This window comes from Quercus robur, chromosome 12 (genome assembly GCF_932294415.1).
Source record: "Quercus robur chromosome 12, dhQueRobu3.1, whole genome shotgun sequence".
NCBI lineage: Eukaryota > Viridiplantae > Streptophyta > Magnoliopsida > Fagales > Fagaceae > Quercus > Quercus robur.
This window is the reverse complement of record NC_065545.1, coordinates 36,777,132-36,785,783: the sequence shown is the minus strand read 5'-3', so window position 1 is coordinate 36,785,783 and position 8,652 is coordinate 36,777,132. Positions and strand designations below refer to the sequence as shown.

Sequence of the window (8,652 nt, the reverse complement as noted above, 5' to 3'; positions counted from 1 at the left end):
ATCAGAGTGGCGCAGCGGAAGCGTGGTGGGCCCATAACCCACAGGTCCCAGGATCGAAACCTGGCTCTGATATATGAGACAAGCTTTCAGCCTTTCATCTCTTATAATTATGCTCCTTTTTTTTCACTCTTTGAGAGTAATTGATTGGCTTTTGTTGTAGGTGATATTTAAACCCAAGTCCCTTATTCAAGAATAAGGGATTTTATTGATTAAGCTAACTATAACCCAATATATCTCACAAAAATTCTAAAGTAAGAGTATTTGCAAACCATCTAACTATGTAATGAAGACAAACGAGAACAGTCACTTTAACAAAATTGCTAACTATATTAGATTGGTTTAGTGTTGGGAACAATTTTTACTTACTAATTTAAGTACTTCAAATCCATCCTCTCTCTCTCTCTCTCTCTCTCTCTCTCTCTCTCTCTCTCTCTCTCTCTATATATATATATATATATATATATAATTAGCAAAATCCATACAAATCAAGGTTCAATCCAATGCAATGGGAATTCCTACAAGAAAAACTTACCAAAACTACCACAACTCCAAAGTCAATTAAACACAAGAGCATTAAAAATACATCAAAGATCCATGACCAACCAATGTCAAATCGGGGACAAGGAGAGCGTTAAAAATACAATAAAGAAAGTATAGAGAGTTTGATGCAAGTAACTACTCTAATGGCCTAAGAGGATACTATTCAAAACAATCTTCCATCTCCTAAAATCTAGTATAATCTCAACAATGTTGGTATGCATTGATTCCACAATCCATATCCCCACCCATTGGCCCCTTAGACAACATATGTTATATGTCCTTCAATAAGACCAATGACAATAATTTTTTCACAAATTTCTTTATAAAAATAATTTTCATAGTCTATTATGATTGGTGCATGATTAAAGTACTGTCAGAAATAGGTCCAAGTAAAAGTGATATTACTCCAAACCACCACCGACTCACCAACTTACAAAAATGACAAGTCGATTGAAAATTTGGTCAATTTCAACTTAGTAGATTTGGATGTTAATTTTAGTTATGTGTTGTATACTAAACTTCAAATTTTATTTTACCAAATAAATTTAAAAATTATTTCCTCTAATTAATCCTATAAACTATTAAAGGAATTACAACAAAAATATAAAACCATTAAAGGAAATCATGTCTTATGGTACGAGTATTTTTTAAATTTTCCTCCAAAAAAAAAAACTTTTATGCATATCCATGTCACTATGTATGTTTAGGAATATGTTGGAAAAGTATCACATTTTCTATATTAGCATGTGTAAATCATGAAATTAAATAATAAATAAACACTTAAAGTTAATATGAGATATAGGCTAACAAGAAAACTCAATCCACCACCCAACTCGAATTGCCACTTTAATAGTTAAACTCACCCAACCCACTTGAAAATAAATATCATATCCATGTAGGGCGGTGTGGAGCAAAGCGAGTCGGGTAGATTGAGCGGGTTGTTGCACAAGCCTAATCTTAATAAGTTGTGAAAACGGTTTTTAAAAATTTTTGTCCCTAGCATTAATCATTGTTCTTTGGCTTTAATTTGTTGTTTTGCCCGAATATTTTTGTTTAATTTTTTCAATGAATATTTTTTTATTATTATATTTTCCAAATATAAAACCACCCAAGTTTGAATATATTCATAGAAGACTTGTTCTTCTTATAAAAAAAAGAAAAGAAGAGGTTAATTTTGGTCCTTGTAAATATGGGATGATTTTATTTTTGAGCTCAACTATTCAATTATGTTAATACATGGGTTTTTGAAATTGGTTTTTTTTTTTTATCCATGGCATCTCATTAACCCAAAAAAAAAATTGCTTACGTGTCCAACATAATGCTTACATGTCACATTATTAAAAAAAAAAAATGTTTTGTCCATAACATTGTCATAATAAATTTTAAGTGTATGTTTGGTAGACTGTAATAGGCACTATAACATAATAGTTATTCATATGATTTAACTATTCAATAGTTTGGTTATATTTTTATCATAGGGGGTAGCCATTTTTTATGAATAAATATTATTTAAAATAAGGAATAACTATTCCTTTCTAAAAGGGTTGTAATAGATGTTTCTTAGGAATTCAGATCTTCTAGATTTCTTACGGTATTCTACCAAATATATTTCTTTAAATCCTAAGCATTTTTTTATGATTAAGGGTCTAAATTTTGTCGTGTCAATATTCCACTAATAATACTCTTAAAATAATAAAATAATGTTGCAAACAAAATAATCAAGATTATTATTAATGGAATGTTGACATAGCAAAATCCAGACCATTAAATCATTAAAGAATGGTTAAGATTTAAGAAAATTTATTTGGTAGAGTGCCCTAAGAAATCTGAAGGATCTGAATTCATTTCTTAGTGGGTGTAGTAATTTCTAAAATTAATATATTTTCAAATAAAAAAAAACATTCCATATGTGCAGAACAATTATGAAAATAAAAAATCATTAAAAACTAATTCACCCCTCTTAAATTTAGAAAATATTATTTTTTAAGAATTATCTTGTTTTAAGAAATATAATTGTATGAGTAAAATATATCCTAAAATAGATTTTAAGTTGTTTTTTCTAATGTTACGACTTACAACCAAACTCATGAATATGTTTGGGGCAAATTACAACTTATCCACATGTGGTTTGACCAAAATTTCAGTTATCTATCTGTGGTTTGAAATTTAATACTTTACCCACCTGAGATTAGCTCAGTTAGATTTTTGTAAACCATCTCTGCTAAAAAGATGGCTAAATATGTAATTTTTCTCCACTTTTATGTCTCTCTCCTCCAAAAATACAAGATCGAACAAGATAAAAAAAAGAATCCAGTGAAATACTTGCATCATGAGATTTCAAACCACAGATAGGCAACTTATATTTCAGTCAAATCTCAAATGGGTAAGTTGTAATTTGCCCATATCAATATGTTTAATTATTCCATTACAGTTTCTGGAAAAAAAAAAATTATTCCATTACAACACATTTTATTCCCATTAATAGAGATTACCATTTCTACCATAATCCTCATTCAATGTATCAAATGTGCCCTAAGTGACAAGTTGTTATTTGTTGTTACTAGTAGATAAAGCTTTTCTATTCACTTAAATAGAATAATAAATTGTTGAATTTTTCTTGTTCATATGTAACAGAAGAGAAACTTTATAATGATATATATACCTTTTTTCATTAGAAATAAGATGAACCAATCTTTACATTCATTTTGAAAAGTCAAAATAATTAAACAGAAGTAGTGTTCTTTTAACAATACTACTTTCAATGGTCACTTGTATGTGTTTCATCTAAATACAGTCACATGAATGATCAATCAATGCCTTTGTTTTTTTAAAACAATGAGAATGCCATTAGTTTTTGTTTAAATCCACATGTATAATTTGTTAATGGGCTCAATGTTTGGTACAAATTGTTGTGCACCCTTATATTTGTACTTAGTCCATAATATTGTTATTTTGAATTATACTTTGTGTAATCTTTAATTAATGATTGTGTATCTACTTGTTATGGAACCAATCATGGTATTTAAATAAAAATTTCGAGGATTGTATATTGACCTATTGTGGAATCAATTATTGTTAAATATTTGTATTGTCACACCATATAATTTTATGCATGACTTATTAAGTGGAAAATATTTTTTTTTTATACAAAAAAAATAGGGGTTGACTTGAACCGTAACCCAATTGACTCAACCTATTTTTAACCCGAACTCAATTGATCTGACCTAAACCCGACCTAACCTATTTTCAACATCTAAAAAACCATATCTAGGATTTAGGTTGATCTGACCCAAACCCGACCTAACCTGCTTTCCACATCTAAAAAACCACATCTAGGATTTAGGTTGCTTTATTATTATTATTATTATTATTTTTTTTTTTTTTTTTGAGGGGAGAGGGGGATGAGTAGAGTCTCTTATAAAAACTTATCTTTAACTTTGAGTGTAAATTTAATTATAAAAAAATTACAATAAGTTTTAAAGTGTATTTAACTTAGGCACAAACAAAAAACAAAATATATATATATATATATATATGTATACACACACACATATATATATATATATATATAATTGTTATTCTTCTAAACTCATATCAAAAGAATTGTATTTATTATTTTGGAAAAGAAAAAATCGCATGCCATTTGATAAAAGTATTGGATTTTATATGAAGCAGAAATGCTTCAAAAATTTCTCAAAAAAAGAAAAAGAAAAAAGAAATGCTTCAAAAAAAAAAAAACGTGTAATTTGATTGGTGGGTTAGATTCCTTTTGACAGGCCTAGCCTATAATAATACATATAATATAACTTAAGCTAAAAGACTTGATAACAAATCAGAGTGGTGCAGCGGAAGCGTGGTGGGCCCATAACCCACAGGTCCCAGGATCGAAACCTGGCTCTGATATATGAGACAAGCTTTCGGCCTTTCATCTCTTATAATTATGCTTTTTTTTTTTCACTCCTTGAGAGTAATTGATTGATTTTTGTTGTAAGTGATATTCGAACCCAAGTCCCTTATTCAAGAACAAAGGATTTTATTGATTAAGCTAAATCTAACCCAATATATCTCACGATAATTCTAAAGTAAGAGTATTTGCAAACCATCTAACTATGTAATGAAGACAAACAAGAACAGTCACTTGAACAAAATTGCTAACTATATTAGACTTGCTTAGTGTTGGGAACAATTTTTACTTTCTAATTTAAGTATTTCAAATCAATTTTCTCCAATTTTTTATTCCCTCCAATCTCTCTCTCTCTCTCTCTCTCTCTCTCTCTCTCTCTCTCTCTCTCTCTCTCTCTCTCTCTCTCTCTCTCTCTCTCTCTCTCTCTCTCTCCAATTAGCAAAATCCATACAAATCAAGTTTCAATCCAATGCAATGGGAATTCCTACAAAAAAAATTTACCAAAACTACCATAACTCCAATGTCAATTAAACACAAAAGCATTAAAAAAATACATCAAAGATCCATGACCAACCAATGTTGAATTGGGGACAAGGAAAGAAAGTACAGAGAGTCTGATGCAAGTAACTACTCTAATGGCCTAAGAAGATACTATTCAAAACAATCTTCCATCTCCTAAAATCTAGTATAATGTCAACAATGTTGGTATGCATTGATTCCACGATCCATATCCCTACCCATGGATCCTTTGGACAACATTTGTTATATGTCCTTCAATAAGACCAATGACAATAATTTTTTCACAAATCTTTTTTAAAAAAATAATAATTTTAATAGTCTATTATGATTGGTGCATGATTAAAGTACTAAATCCAAGTCAAAGTGATATTACTCCAATTACAGTTTATCATCTTAATTAAGGGTGCGCACGGGCCAAATTGGGCAGGTTGATAAAAAAAAGAAGGAAAAATTCCAAACCACCGCCGACTCACCAACTTACAAAAATGGCAAGTCGATTGAAAATTTAGGTTGTTTCAACTTGGTAGATTTGGCTGTTAATTTTAGTTATGTGTTGTATACTAAACTTCAAATTTTATTTTACCAAATAATTTTAAAAATTATTTCCCCTAATTAATCCTATAAACTATTAAAGGAATTACAACAAAAATATAAAACCATCAAAGGAAATTATGTCTTATGGTATGAGTATTATTTAAGTTTTTCTCAATGGTATGAGAATTTTTTTTTAAGTTTTTCTCAAAAAAAAAAAAAAGTTTTTATGCATATCCATGTCACTATGTATGTTTAGGAATATGTTGGAAAAGTATCACATTTTCTATATTAACATGTGTAAATCATGGAATTAATAAATAAATAAAAATTTAAAGTTAATATGAGATATAGACTAACAAGAAAACTCAATCCACCACCCAACTCGAATTGCCACTTTAATAGTTAAACTCACCCAACCCGCTTGAAAATAAATATCATATCCATGCAGGGCGGTGTGGAGCAGAGCGAGTCAGGCAGATTGAGTGGGTTGTTGCACAAGCCTAATCTTAACAAGTTTTGAAAAATAATTTTTTAAAATTTTTGTCCCTAGCATTAATCATTGTTCTTTGGCTTTAATTTGTTGTTTTGCCCGAATATTTTTGTTTAATTTTTTCAATGAATTATATTTTTGTTATTATTTTTTCCAGATATAAAACCACCCAAGAAAGAATATATTCATAGAAAACTTGTTCTTCTTTAAAAACAAGTTAATTTTTGGTCCCTATAAATATGGGATGGTTTTATTTTTGAGCTCAACTATTCAATTATGTCAATTTAATACATGGGTTTTTGACTTTGATTTTTTTTTTTTTTTTTAATTTTATCCATGGCATCTCATTAACCCAAAAAAAAAAAAAAAAAAAAAAAAATCTTTTGTGTTTAACATAGTGCTTATATGTCACATTATTAAAATAAGAAGAAGAGAAATGTTTTCGTTCACAACATTGTCATAATAAATTTTGAGGACATGTTTGGTATACTGTAATAGGCACTGTAACATAATAGCTATAAAGGCAAGTTTTGGATCCTAAGCCCAAAAGGTAAAAGGATTCAGGCCTAAAGAGCTCAATACAAAGAATTTGTAGAGAGTGGGCTAATAACTAAGCTTCAATGAATTGCACAACGCTCACTATGGACTAAAAATAGAAAGAAAGCAAGAGAAAGACAAAGAAAAACAAGTTTTTTGCAAAGAAATTCCACCTCGGCAACGTCCAAGAAAAGTAGTTCTGGATTATATTATTCTTTGACTTGAGTACAATTTTAGTTCTCAATACTACAATGTTTTCTATACAAGTTCTCAGATGCCACTCTACAATGTGATTTTCCTTCCTTATATTGCCCTTCTTTGCTCCATCTCAGCCATCCACGTGTTGATCAGATGGCTAGCCCTTATGCTCGTCCCATTAGCACCTTCTTGAAATTTTTTGAGGTAGTTGTAAGGCTGAATATCACTGTTCAGGTATCACCTCCACATTAATGCGGCCAGAGAGTTAGCTACAGAGCATATAATGCGGTGGCAGCAGCTTTCTCTTAGATATTTCTACAGAGCATATAATGCGGTGGCAGCAGCTTTCTCTTAGATATTTCTTACTTTTCCATTACCTTATCCCTTCCCGATGATTATCCTTATCAATAGAATTGCCCAGAATGTTGCTCTTGATGGCAAGTCCACCTTTCTGGCCTCTGCTCTGACAAGCCGAGGTGTCATTTGTCCTCGAACCTCCTTCCTGAACTCTCATGATCAGACCCCTTTCCTCATTCACTAATGTGCACTTCCGCGATGACGTTTACCCGTCTTCGGACTACTAGGTGTCCTCGGACAGGGCTCACGACCCAATATGTGTTACTGGGCCTGTCATCCCTACAACAGTTATTCCTATGGTTTAGCTATTCAGTAGTTTGGTTATATTTTTATTATAGGGAGTAACTATTTTTTATGAATAACTATTATTTAAAACGAGGAATAATTATTTCTCTCTAAAATGATTGTAATAGATATTCCTTAGTAGGTGTAATAATTTCTAAAATTAATATATTTTCAAATAAACAAACATTCCATATGCACATGACAATTATAAAAATAAAAACCATTAAAAAATAACTCACCCCTCTCTTAAATTTGGAAAATATTATTTTTTAAGAAATATCTTGTTTTAGGAAATATAATTGTATGATTAAGATATATCATAAAATATATCTTAAGTTTTTTTTTTCCCCCTCATATTACAACTTACAATCAAGCTTATGAATATGTTTAATTGTTTCATTACAGTTTCTCCAAAAAAAAATATATAAAAAAATAATAATTCATTATAACACATTTTATTCCCAGTAATAAAGTTTACCATTTCTGCCGTAATCCTCATTTAGTGTATCAAATGTGTCCTAAGTGACAAACTGTTACTTACTGTTACTAATAGGCAAAAAAGTAATTTTATTGCTGAGTTCAAAATAAAACTAGTAACAATGTCAACTAGGATTTATTGTGAACGTATTATGAAAATGTTGTGGATATAAAATTTCTCTACAACTAAAAATAGTTATCACCTCAATGATACAACTGGCACAAAAATAACCATGTCACCTACCATATTGGCATTTTTCTTTTTTCGTGTCTAAATCTTATAGTTTAGAAATGATTTTGAATTAAACCCACACTTTTAGAGATGATTTCATAGTTTAGATCCTTTTTTTTCTTTTTTAGATAAATTTTATAGTTACAATGGGGAAGGAGATTTGAACCCTTGACGTCTTTATTGGAAGGACTAGGAAATGTTAGTTTTGAAGGAAGTGTAAATAAAAATCTTCATTGTGAATGGTTGTAGTTATTTGATGAAGAGTTTCAATTTTAGCATATGGTATCATTCTTTGTAAAAATTTCAATATGCTAACAATATCTTAGCAAAATTCAAACTATCGCCTTGATTTTCAATTATAGTATATGGTATCATTCTTTGTGAAAATTTCAATATGCTGACAATATCTTAGCAAAATTTAAACTATCACCCTGATTATATTTGATCCCTAAATGATCAAAATGCACAATTGACACCTCCCATTTTTAAAAATATGTTACACTTAACCCCATATCTATTTTTGTCTTAACTTTAACGAAATCTAGCAGTAAAGACCAATTCACCCCTCGCTTGTTTTAG

The 8,652-nt window shown here is 29.8% G+C and overlaps 1 non-coding gene across 1 annotated transcript; it reads left to right on the top strand.

Moving 5' to 3' along the window:
• On the top strand, positions 1 to 72 carry TRNAM-CAU (transfer RNA methionine (anticodon CAU)). Its single transcript has one exon. It is a non-coding gene; the product is annotated as a tRNA-Met (tRNA).
• The last annotated feature ends 8,580 nt before the right edge of the window (positions 73 to 8,652 follow it).